General features: G+C 51.5%; 1 protein-coding gene across 3 annotated transcripts in view; it reads right to left on the bottom strand.

Moving 5' to 3' along the window:
- Positions 1 to 7,605, bottom strand: part of TMEM94 (transmembrane protein 94) — a 33,148-nt gene extending 25,543 nt beyond the window's left edge. For all 3 annotated transcript variants that reach the window (XM_075562212.1, XM_075562213.1, XM_075562214.1), the window contains exon 1: positions 7,479 to 7,605. The gene's annotated coding sequence lies outside the window, so the exon portion shown is untranslated. The remainder of the gene's footprint in view (positions 1 to 7,478) is intronic.
- Between the last annotated feature and the right edge of the window lie 5,299 nt (positions 7,606 to 12,904).

The following is a 12,904-nucleotide window of genomic DNA, read 5'->3' as shown; positions in this document are numbered from 1 at the left end:
CTGTATCCCCCACAGCAAAAGAGTTCAGAAAACCAAAGACTCAAAGAAGCGATTAGTCCAAAGGACTCGCACCACAGTCTCCTCCCTCTAGAGCAGGGGTTTTCAACCTTCCTAATGGAGCGACCCTTTAATGCAGTTCCTGGTGTTGTGGTGACCCCATATGTGGGCGTATCTGCATGTGGGTGGACCCGCCTAGAGACGGATAGAGGAGCAGTGTCTCAGCTCCTACCATCGGAAATATGGTCTTAGGTGACCTCTGTGAAAGGGCTGTTCGAACCCCAAAGGGGCCACGACCCACAGGCTGAGAACTGCTACTCTAGCAGAAGCCGGAGAGAACTAGGTGGTGCCATTCAGAATAGGAACACAACAGAAAGTCCTGGTTAGAATGGGAGAGAAACGCCAAAGGAAAGCCAAACGCTTACGACCACACTTCCTGGTGAGATACAGGCTGGAGGAACACAGGAGCTCACCGCCCTCAGCACCCCTTTCACTGCAGAACTAAAGCTACTCCTGGAGGCGGCCCTTCAACCAAATAACAGACTGGCCTCTAAAATACTAACATGCAAGAGAAAAGTGCTCCTTAGACCAATCCACTATGGGAGACCAAGAGGGGAACACCTGCCCCAAAGCCAAGACGAGAAGGCAGGGGAGGGAGGGAAAGCACACAGGGGAACTGGGGGACACAGGGTGAATGAGGGCGAGCGTTGTCACCTTGCAGAGGCTGCCACCAAGGTCACGCTACAGTCTGTGTATGAGTTACTGAACGCCAAACTAGATCACTGTGCAAACTTTCACCTAGGGCCATAGGTATGTAGAAATGAGAAGGCTGAAGCCTTCTCGGTTTATTTGTGGTTTTTTTTAATCATTTGAGGGGGGGGGCCTCGTACAACTCTTATCACAAAAGCTTTCTCGGTTTAATGCATGGGCAGCCAGTGAAGGTGACTGTGATGAAGAATTTGCTGCAAGTAGGGGCTGGTTCACTTCTTTCAAAGGGAGGACAGGTTCACGTCGCATTCAATTAGGGCAAGGAGGGGGGATCTGTGAGGTTCATAGCCTGGGGACCTGCCTGTATAAGGTTTGGTCCCTTGTTGACAGGAATTTGCTCTGCCGTTAATTTTAGGGTACTGGGGGAGGGCATATAAATAAAACTCAAGTAGGCACTGAGATGACTAGTGAGAATGATTAATGACAGGCCTGGAAGGCTTGGGGGCCAGAGCCAGCTTCCTAGAAAGAAGCCACGGCCTGCGCTGCACGTACCTGGAGGGCGAAGAGATGGAGAGGGGTCCCAGCAAGAGCTGCAAGTCCCAACCAAGGCACCAAGGAAGAGTGTGTGTCGTCCTTTTAAGGCTGAGTGGTGGGACCTATTTGGGTTGCACAAGAAGGCCTGAGCAGCTAAGAGGGACTAAAGAGCCACATGGACAGGGCACTGAGGGCAGGCTCTGAGGCTCTCACAGGTCACTCCAGAGAGGTTCTGAGGAGCCCGTGAAGGCCTGGGAGTCGGCATCAGTGTAAGCAAAGGAGTGGAGAGGCATTGACCACACATCTGATTCCTTATCACTGGCCCCGAGAACAATGGGCTAGAGGGCACCGGCAAACTTGGGGGATGGAAGAGCCAATCCCGTGCCTCCCCCAAACTGAAAATTATTCAAAAGCCCATAAATACATTTTTTAGAGACAAATAAAATCACCCTTGATCTGAATAATATGCTTTAAGTTTTTCCCATTTTACTTCCAAGACCCATGTATGTGGCAAAAGCGCAGTCATATGGCTTAAGAACTAGATGGACCCCGCCCCGTCTGCCCCCCTCAGACCCAGAGGCAGAAAGAGTTCTGCAGGCCCCCAAGCCTCAGGCTCACAGAGAGCCAGGAGGGAGGGGGGGGGGAGTCCTTCTTGTTTATTGTAACACCATCCTCACTCCTGCTGACCTTGAGCCTACAGGTTCCCAAACCGATCTGGCCTACCGCCCCCTTTTCAAAATCATTCAGCACCGCCACCACCCCCAGCAATAAAAAACACTTGTAAGATAACCCCATAAGCTAAGATGAAGTGCAGGCACCTGCTTTTGCAGGACCTCAAGGTCACTCCAGTGCCACCCACTTTGGGAAGCACTGCTCTAGCCTAATATCACACACTGAGACACATTTTTGGGGATTTTGTCATCAATTAACTTGCTGTGTTCAAAGGGTACTGGATGGATGGATAGCAAGAGAAAGGTCTTTAAATAAACAAACATCAGGGTTCTACCCTCCCAATCAGTATTTCTATCACTAGAGGTGAGGAGGCAGGTGGCATGCTAATCAAGCTGGAAAGGAGAGCAGGGTCCAGACCCCAAACGATTTCAAGGGCCTGAAATGATGGTCCACAGTGAATGAGCCATTTAACTGGGGAGAGAATGAAGACCCGCACTGAAGTTCAGACAACCGGGCAGAGACCACGACCACTTTCAACAGACGTCCACAGGCCTGCCACGTCCGCTGCACGTATGAAAGCGCTAGGGACAGCTGGGTTCTATTCTGCACTGCACACTCCAATGAGGTCACCGACAACGTTGGCGTGCTTCCAGAGAACAGCAAGCAGGTTGGAGAAACGGTGCCAGGAGCGAGGGCAGACAGAACTGGAGATGCTTAGTCAGCAGACAAACTAAAAAGGCGTGATACCCACACTCCAGCAAAACCCAAGGAGTCGACTCCAGCTCACAGTGGTCCTGCTGGGTGGAACAGACGGCCCAGGGTCCCCACGCCTGGAATCTCGATGGGAGCCGACTAGCCTCATCTTTCTCCTAAAGGAAGACTGGCTTGTGGGTTTGAACCAATGGCCTTTCGATCGGCATTGAGAGCTTCCCGGCTGGCGCCACCGTGGTTCCTTCAGATGGGTGCTCTGGTCGGCCTTCAAACACCTTTAGAGCCGGGTAAGAGAAAGCCCAGGCCCAGGCCCACTCTGGGAGGATGTAAAAAAATGACTGGGATCAGGGGGAGGCAGACTGGGGCTCACTGTGAGCAATGCTTAGACAATATTGTGCAGTTGCTCTTGCTGTTGTAGGTTGATTTCAACTCACAGTGGCCCCATGTGACAGAGCAACACTGGCCCGTACGGGTCTTGGGGGTTGGCTTGGGGTTTTTTTTTTGGGGGGGGGCTTTTTAAAAGAAAATATGGAGCCGCATTCTGCTTCCATGGGCTTTGTCTTTATTGTACTATTTATTTTTATATTAACTGGGAGTTAATACAGACATGGCACTCCACAGTTCAATCATGTCCAGCGGAACCGCACAACTGCTACCACAATCAGTTTCCTAACATTCTTTTCCGTGCGTTTTCAGAACACAGGTATTACCGTCTCAGACAGGGCAGCACCCAGAGGCCGTCCTTGTTGAACACCATCCTCACGGCTGTGGCTATACTCTGGCCCAGATTCCTAAATTGATTTGGCCAACCACTCCCTTTTCGGAATTATTCGGCGCCCCACCCCACCCCTGGCAATTACAAATGTTTGTGAGATCCCCCATATTAAGCCAAGATGAAGTATAGGTATCTGCTTCTGCAGGACCCCCAGATGGGGACGCACACTGGCTCAGGGTCACACGGTGACCAAGGCCCATGGGATTTCCTGAGCTAGGAGCTTTATGGATCTCTGGGGGCCCTTGGTCTTTGAGGGCAGGCTGACGGTGCAGTGGTTTAGCACTGCTGACTGACTGCAAGGTCAGATGTTCCAACCCCCCAGCTGCCCAGTGGTAGAAAGACAGGGAAGTCCCGTTCCACAGAAATGAACAGCCTTGGAAATGCTATGGGGGTAACCCTACATGACGCAGCCAAGAGGAGGAAGACCCTCAAGGAGACGGAGGGGCACAGCGAACGCGAGCGACAATGGGCTCTACCGTAACACCGATGGTGGAGCAGTGTTTCACTCTGCTGTAACACAGGCTGTCTGTCATGGCCTTGGTGCACGTGCCGCCGCCACCGCCACCATTTCCGTTCGACGTCTGACTGCCCAAATGCAACCTTAAGCACTGGAAGGGTCTCCTTCCCTCGGATACTCCACCAACCCCATCACTTCTGTCTTCAGCGCCAGCAAGGTCCAAAGCAATCAGGGTTAGATTTGTCTGGCCTTATGAGGGCATCAGTTAAATCTGGCCCTTTCCGACTTGCCAAGCCACGTGACAGATAACTGTTTACTTGTCTCAGCAGCCACAGGCAGAGCTAATTATGATTCAAATGCCCTAATCGCCATGCCACAAGAATTCCAGCTGGTGGGCTTGCTCAAAGGAACCACGTTCCTGCTTTAGCCCAGGCCCACCCTCTGGAGCTCACGTGTTCTGCCTCAAACAAACCAAGCCTACACCCAAACCCGGACTTCATTTTTAAAATTTTAAAAATAGGAACCAAGCCCCTAACTCACTGCCATTGAGTCAGTCCCTACTCACAGTGGCCCTATAGGGCAAAGGAGACACATGTGAGTTTCCAAGACTAACCCTTTAGGGAAATCAGAAAGCTTCCTTTTCTTCCCCGAGGTGGTTTCGAACTGCTGACCTTACCAGCTCCACTTGTAACTTGTCACCACTACATATATCTATGTGCACACACATACACACGTTTACCCGTGGAGAAGCGCCAATCGCCACCTGGAATCTTCTGGAACATCAGGAATTGAGGCTTTAGGTCTTTCTAGCTCAAACAGCTATGGGTGAAGTTCACACAGGACTCACCAGCTCAGGCTTTTGTGGAATAAGGTCCTTGGTGTTGGTGATGGGTAGATTTGCGATCTTTGCTTTCCCTATTGAAACTGTTTCCCAGGGACCGGCTGCGCGAGAGTCCCAGGAGGAAGTGAAGGGCCGTGACCTTCATTTCCTGTTGGTCCTGCAGGAGTTAAGCTGCCCAAAGGGCTGATTCTCCACACTTGGAGCTGGCACTCACCAGCAGCTCCTCAAAATAGCAATGTCAAGTGCTTTCTGTTTTCTTCCATTCCCTTGTCCTGCCCTGGGGCTGGGGTGGCTCAAGGGCAGTCAACGTTCCACCCTGGGGCTCCCGGACTGAAGGAATCATTTGTGAGGAAAAGTTCCAGAAGAAACTTCTGAGGGGCCAGCCCAGGCCAAGGGTGGAAGAGCTATTGGGAAGTGGAGGGAAAGGGGCAGCAGAACTTGACGAATGTAACCAACGGCATTGACTGGGCATGTAAAAACTGCTGTGTGTTTCGCTGTGCACATTTTTTGCCAACAATAAATGATTTCGAAGACTCCACAGTACCCCTCAGTTTCCTCGTCTGCCATTAGGGCAGAAAGAACCAACGAACAAGGAAGCCAAGCCAGTAGAGCAGCTGAAAGAGGAGGTGCGGGCTACTTGGGGCTTTAGTTGAACATGCTCGCCCCTCTTCCAGGGTCAACAGCAGCCTGCTCTTTGAAGTGCTCTGGCCTTCACGGTGATTTTCAAATTGGCTTGTGCCCTGGATTACCTAAAGTTTACTCTTTCGGTAAAGCACTTGTTTCCCTTGCTTTCAATCACTAAGCAAAAACCACCCCCCCTTAGGATACTAAGATTGGCTCTTCTTTTGAGAATACCATGAAGAGATACCTCAATGGTATCTTCGGTGGTTTCTCTGTCCCCGCACTTTTTACACCCGACACCTCTCATTACACGTCGATGATGGCCCCCAAAGGTGCAAGAGGCATGACCCGTTCCTAATCTGGCCTTGTTCTGTCCACTCAACACACTAAGGATTATTATAATACTATACGCCTCCCCCTAAATAGACATTAATACAAAAAGTAAGCCAATGTCCTACCTCAAAACTCACTGCCATCAAGTTGATGCCAACTCTGTGTGACCCTGTAGGACAGGTTAGAACTGTTCCCGAGTTTCCCGATACTATCACTCTTCCAGTTTGGAGCCCAATGGGTAACCACTGTGCCACCAGGGCTCCTGAGACTAACAATTAGGCCCTGAGGAAGGGATGGACCTCGAAACCCTTATGCTGAGCAAAAGAAGTCAGCCACAAGAGGACAAATATCACAGGTTCTCCTTCATCTAAAAGAAGCCAATATTCCAGCATAGAAACTTAAGTAATGAATGGTTACCAGGGTGAGAAAGATGGCGGAAGGGGATGTTTGGGGTTTATGTTCATGGTGGTGGAGTATTTGGGAAACATATTGATCGTGGTTGCCCATCTCAAAGAATGTAATCCATGTCAATGGGCTGTAAATGTACGTTTTGGTGTGTATGTTTTCACCACACACACCATGTACACAGAATCAGATACAAACCAGCTGCTCGGATGTTTACAACCATGGCTAAAGGCTGCAAGGGATCGTGGCCCCTGATTTCCCATGATCACTTCTGGAAAAACACTCGCTCAAGGAGGTGCCCTGTAGGCTTGGTGGTTATGAATCGGGCTGCTAGCTGTAAGGTCAGCAGTTTGAAACCACCAGGTACTCCTCAGAAGAAGCCCAGGGTTTCTACTCCCTTAAAGAGTTCTAGTCTCAGGATCTCACCTGGGCAGTTCTGCCCTGCCCTGGAGGGTCACTATGAACCAGTATCGACTGGTGAGAGTGTGTTTGAGTCCTGCCTGACTCAGTTTCCCCTTGATCTTAACCCTACCCCTTTGCCTCTTCAAACGGGAGTGAAATGAGAAATCGGCAGCCCTCCCCAGATCCCCACTTGCACCCCTAATACCCAGGGAATAGTGCAACTGTGTCCCTAAAACCGAGTGTCTTGGATAACATGGGCAATCTACCCTCCCCTGCCAGGCACAGAAAGCTACCTACCGGATGGAAAAGCTGCCGCCGCCTCCCGCCCCCAGAGCTGAGAACTACTCGGAAGAGAGGGTGGGAAGCTGCAGCACGTGATCGAATCCACCAAGGCGCCAAAGCGCTGTCTGTGATTTCGCACCAATGAGAGAAGCGCAGGGTCGCCCCCCCCGCCCCCCACCCTCCCCAGCCGCGCGCCTCAGGCGCCGGGCACCCAGGCACCCACGGCGCCGGGCACTGCGCTGCTGGAGAAGGAGCCCAGGACCGATTCTGGAAGGACCGCAACAGCAGCAAACGCGCCCAAGCGCAGGGCAGCTCGGCCCGGGAGGCGGAACCAGAACGCGGCCAGAGGCCCAACGCTGCCCGGCCCGGCGCGGCGCGCGAAGGCGACACAACGGTCTGACTCGGCCACCGGGGAGGGGGACGCAGGACAGCACGCTGGGGGCCCTCTGGGCCCGGGCCCAGCGCGCAGGGGTTCCCGGTTGGCGGGGGGCTGTGCCTGCGACTGGGGGTCGCCGGGGGCGAAGGCAGGGGTCTGAGGGGCTTGGGGCGAGGAAACGGCCCAGAGCTGCAGGTAAGAGCCGGGCCGCGGGCGTCCCCCTCCGTAGGAAGCCCCCGAGGCCACTCGCTGGATGCAGACCCCAGGGTCCCCTGGCCTCGAGCAGGACCCGGAGGACGCGGAAGGCCGGAGCCCCACGCCCCGCTGCCCCCCGCGTCGGGACTACGGGCCTGCTCGTACTTACCGGGGCCCGAGGGCTTGTCTTCCGCGCCCCGGTCCAATCCCCTCCCTGCCCCCTCCTCACTTCGCGTCCCCTCCTCCAGGGGCCGCGGCCATGTCCGTTACTGGCAACTCTGAAGGGGCTGGGCTCCCTTTTCGGGCGCCGGGGGCGCCGGCCGGCGAGCTAAAGTCCAGGACGCGGATTGGTCGGTTCCGGAGACCGACGGCGCTACGCCGCTTCTGATTGGCTGCGCGCCGCGCGGGGCTGTGGCTGCAGCCGGCCCCTCGGGGAACCTGGCGGAATTGTGTGCGCCGCGCGGCCCCGCGGGAGCGTGCCGGCCGAGGACGCGCCTTCCCGCCCGATTCGGTTTCCCACGGAAAACCGCGCTTCGTGTCCAGCGGCGATGGACGGCGCTCCGTCGGGTCCTCTTTTCAAACAAGCCCTTCGCAGCGCGCTTATTTTTCTCTTACTTTCCTCGACGCTCCATCCCTCGGGATGCCTTGCCTCTTAGGGAGGCCCTCGGGGACCAATGTCGCGGCCAGAGCAGAGCTGGAGAATCCAAGGCAATACTGCTCTTGTCCCCTCAGCTCCACTGAACTCTACAGGGGAAAAAAAAAAACAAGTTTTTTTTCTTTCTTCTGGATAATTAAGAGATATCGCCTGGGAGCTCTCTCTCGGGAAAACAAAAGCAAGCCTGTGTCAGTATTTATGTCTGTTTCCCAGGGATCTAAGTTGGGAGATTTCAACAACAACAAATTCTGTTTATCGAACTGGAAGCAGGCCTTGGTTAGGAGTCCTTTCCCCTCTTAATGAATTTCAGCAGGAACCTTATTAAAACCCCTTTCTTCTCAGCTGAGTAAGGTTAGCACCTAACTGTATGTTCTTGACCTGGGTTTTTTTTTGGTTGACTGAGGCTGGTGAAATCACTCAGCTCACTACCTAGACGCAAATCATCCCTGGTCTATCTTTGTGAAATCCATATCCCTCCACCCGACGTGGAAAATCCAAACTGGCTGCCATGGAGTCGATTCCAACACGTAAAGACCATCCTTCAGCTCCCTCCTAACGAAGCCAGACCCCCCCAAAGGCCAGATGGCAAACCACAGAGATTTGCCACCATCCGTTGACCCAGCGTGGAACTCTAGATCTGCTCCTTGGTTTAAATGGTTCCCGGAGCTAAGAAGGTCTCTTTCTCCCAGTAAAAAGGAAAAAAGCACCATTCAGCTATCTGCCCATCCTAATTGTCCACCCAGAAAGGCGGCCTTCTCAAATGCTTTCCCTAACTCTCATTGACTCTCTGTGCCCGGCTATGCCCATTTCTTTGTGACTCCATTGCCCCTTTGACAAAAGTAGACTTTGCCTCAGCCTTCGGTTATTTTTCTAAGACCTCAAACTCCCTGAAGGCAGCCTGACTTGGTGCCTTGTATCCCAATAAGTCTAAGTCGAAGTAGTCAATTGCCTGGCTTTTTCTCCTTTTCCACCTCATCCCAGTCATATACATGGCTGTATGTGCGAGATTCAGCAGTGTAACACATTGCCCAGCCCTGCTTCATCTTGTACCTCAGCCCTCTTTGGCCTCCTTGCCTCTCTGCTTCTCTTGATCTTTATGCATATCACTCAGCAAACTCCAACCTATCTACCACTAGTTGGGGTTCTGCCATACTCTCTTCTTGCCCTCACTGTCTCTCCTGAAAGTCCCTGGAGTTATTAAATTTTGCTGATGAACTAAATCAAATCTCAAACCAAGTTGCATGTCAACAGGCCCATCCTAAATTCCACTAGCTAGCTTGTGTGTGTGTGTGTGTGTTTGTGTGTGTGTGTGTTCAGTCCCTGTAGTTATGTGTGGGGGAAGCCAGCCCCCGACAACTAATCAGGGTCCAGTAATCACAATTGGATAGTTAAGAAATACAAAGATTATAGTAAAGTCATGGTGAAATGGGGAGTAAAATAAAGAAGGCAGACACTTTTTTTTTTTTTGGTGAAGATGAAGGTGACAGACACATTTCATGGTAGCATGCTCACCTCCTGGATGGACATGATCTCAATAGCCAGGTCCCTGCACAGCATGGGCAAAGAGGGCACGAGAGAGAGATTTATTACTAACCAAGGCTTGTATATCTTTTGGGGGCATGCAAGCCCCCTAATCACAGGTAAAGACATATGTCACAGGAAAGGGTTGCACAATAGGTGTAAGCGTAACAGGACGGGGATGAGCTGGGAGTGTACACGTAATAGGAAGGGGAGGGACTAGGGACAAGAAGGGCAGACCCTAGACTCAGTATGGCAGCCTAACCTTGGTCACCCTTGAGTGAGCTTGATCTAGATGAGGAGACAAGTCTTCCTATTGGTATTCCTCATCTAATTTCTCCTTCCTGCTCAACGTATGTCAAAGGAGTAAACACTCCTTTTGAGACCTAATTCCCCATGTGTCTGTGTTCTCAGGCCTTTCCCCTCTGACCTCATCTATTACTGTTGATTCCAACGCATGGCCATCCATGTGACAGAGTAGAACTGCCCCATAGATTTGACTGGTTATAATTTTTACAGCGGAGTAGTAGATTTGTCTCCCAAAGCGCCAAAGAGGGTGGGTTCAAACTTCCAACCTTGAAAGTTCGCAGCTGAGCACTCAGTCATGGTGCCTTCCTTCATCTGGATGGTCTCTGTGCCCGAAGTGACCTCTCCTCCTTTCTTCCCGGCTCGCCCTTGATCATCCTTTAAGGTCATCCTTTAAGGTCGGCTTAGGATGTCCCTGCTCTGTTTTCCCATCATTCTTAGTAGAAAACGGAATCACTTCCTTTACCACATGGTTTCATCTGTTTGACAGATAAATTATGTTAGCTGTACCTGAATGTTCCAAGTGTCTTGCCCTCCACCTGCCCAAGGAGCATTCTGCCTGTGCTGGCAAAGTTCCCACAGCATTGTTCAGTGCAGGAGGGGAAGGGTCGGATGGAGTGAATTGATGGGATTGATGGAGCAGCAGATGACAGAAGATGGGTTTTGAAGAGGACAGGGAGAGAGGGAAGAGAAAGGAGAAACCAGTTGAGAGAAGGATCAGGGAAAAGTGTGGAAGGAGGACAATCATTTTAGGGCAGCAGGTGATCAGTCCTTCCCCTCTGGTCTCCTCCTAAGCTGTTGTCCCATCAAGCCCATGAAGTGAACAGAGAAAACACCATTCTCCTATCACTCAAGTAATACAATTGGCCTGGAATGTGACAGGCAAAGACAGGAGGCCCCCTTCGAAGCAGGAGGAGGATTTCAAGAAGGGTTCTTGTAAATAACTCCTATCATTTCCCCTTTGGCAGTTTTCTGGCTGGTTTTGTGTGTGCGCGCCTCAGAAATGACAATAAGATGAGAAGTTGCTTTGCGGTTATTTTTTGGGGAAGCCAACGAATGCTTCTCTGTACACAATTCTGGGTAAAAAAATGACACACCATGGTGAGGTGTGATTTCATGAGAAGAGCGATGTAACAGGTATCAGTTCTCCCACAGTCGGTCTGTAAATGGAGCGCTGGTGGTATAGAAGTTATGCACTGGGCTTTGCTCCTCAAGGTCAGCAGTTCGAAACCACCAGTGGCTTCTCAGGAGACAGGACTTTCTACTTCGGGAAATAGTTACAGCCTGAGAAGCTCCAAGGGGCAGTTCTGCCTTGTCCTATGTCCTACCTATGTTGCTGTGAGTTTGCCTGGACTCAATGGCAGTGAGTTTAGGCCTCTTTTGAGGTTGTACATCTCAAGAGTTCCAGGACTGCCTTTTGCATCTTGATGCCACTGTGGGGTAACAAAGCCCTCGGCACATAGTAGGTGCCTGATACGTTTGTGCTGGGTAACTGAACTGGTTACCCATCCCCCTCACTATCTAGCATCTTTTGTCTCTTCCTTTCAATTGGGCCTTCCCCACTAGCATGCACAGCTCTGGCCTCTCTTGAGAACAAGAGAAGGAAATGAGGAAAGAGACAGAGGAAGAAGGAGCTTTGAAACATGAAGCTTTCACAGGGAATCCAGGATAGACAAACCCCTCAGGGTCAACAAGGAGAGTAGAGATACCAGGAGGATTAGGGGAGGGTGTGGGGGAAAAGGGGGAATCAATCACAAGGAATCAACCTAGAACCCCCTCCTAGGGGGACAAATAACAGAAAAGTGGGTGAGGGGCGATGGAGGACGATGTAAGATATGAAAATAAGCATCTATAACTTATCAAGGGTTCATGGGGGGGGGGAGGGGGAAGAAATTGGGAGCTGATATCAGGGGCTCAAGTAGGAAGAGAATTGTTTAGAAAATGATGGTGGCCACTGGACGCTAATCCACCCATGGGGAGGGTATTGTTTATATCTCCACAAGGAAAGAGGGACCCGACTTCAACCCAGTTCCCCAAGGTGTGAATGCAACATTCCAGCTGGAGTAGGGAACTAGTGGAGAGGACTGGGGGGGGCTGGCCCAAGTCCCAAATACTAAGTGGACGCCTGCCTTTCCCCCAGAAGAATTTATTTCAAAGGACAGCATTGAATCTGCAGCTCCGGGAGAGGGACATATCTGATCGGAGCACCAGGGAGCAGATGAAGGGGGAGTAGGAGAGAGTGGAGCACACCCTGGCCCACCAGGACATGAGGATGATGACCCCAATTAGAGCAGCCAGTTCACAGGACCACATGGCCAGCCCCACTATGAGACATGACGCCCCTCACGGACCCATGGCCCTGCAGGGGACAGCACCTGAGACAGTGTGGGAATTGCCCTGATCTAATCCCGCCACACCGAGGCAAAGCACTGGGGGAGTGCAGCGGAACCGCAAGGTCCCCAGGGAATGCTGAAGGTAGACTTTGGGGCCAGGGCGTGGTGCCCCAACAGACTGGACTGGAAAACACTCCTAAAGGCCAACATACAGTCCTTGAACTAACTACAAGCTTTTCTTTCTTGTGTTTTGTTGTGTTCTTTGTCATTGTTTTGTTGTATATTGTTGCTTGGTTTTGCTCTGTCTTGTTTTTGTGCATGTTATTATTTCCGCAGGTCTGTCTAAATAAGATAGGCTGGATGAACAGTCGGAGGAGAAAACAACAGGACTGACAGTTCCGGGGGGACATGGGAGAGGGGGAGGTAGGGGGAAAGGAAGTGATGTTAACAAACCCAGGGACAAGGGAACAAGTGATCCAAATTGGTGATGAGGGTGTGGGAGGCCTGGTAGGGCGTGATCAAGGGTAATGTAACCAAGAGGAATTGCTGAAACCCAGGTGGGGATTGAGCATGATAGTAGGACAGGAGGAAAGTCAAGGGAAATAGAGGAAAGAGCTGGGAGGCAAAGGCCATTTATAGAGGTCTAGATAAAGACATCTACATATGCAAATATATATATATATGAGGATGTGGAACTAGATCTATGTGCCTATATTTATAGGTTTAGTATTAAGGTAGCAGAAGGACATTGGGTCTCCACTCAAGTACTCCCTCAATGCAAGA

The sequence above is a fragment of the Tenrec ecaudatus genome, chromosome 10 (assembly GCF_050624435.1).
Source record: "Tenrec ecaudatus isolate mTenEca1 chromosome 10, mTenEca1.hap1, whole genome shotgun sequence".
NCBI lineage: Eukaryota > Metazoa > Chordata > Mammalia > Afrosoricida > Tenrecidae > Tenrec > Tenrec ecaudatus.
The sequence above is the reverse complement of the archived record's forward strand: the minus strand, read 5'-3'. Positions and strand labels throughout refer to the sequence as shown.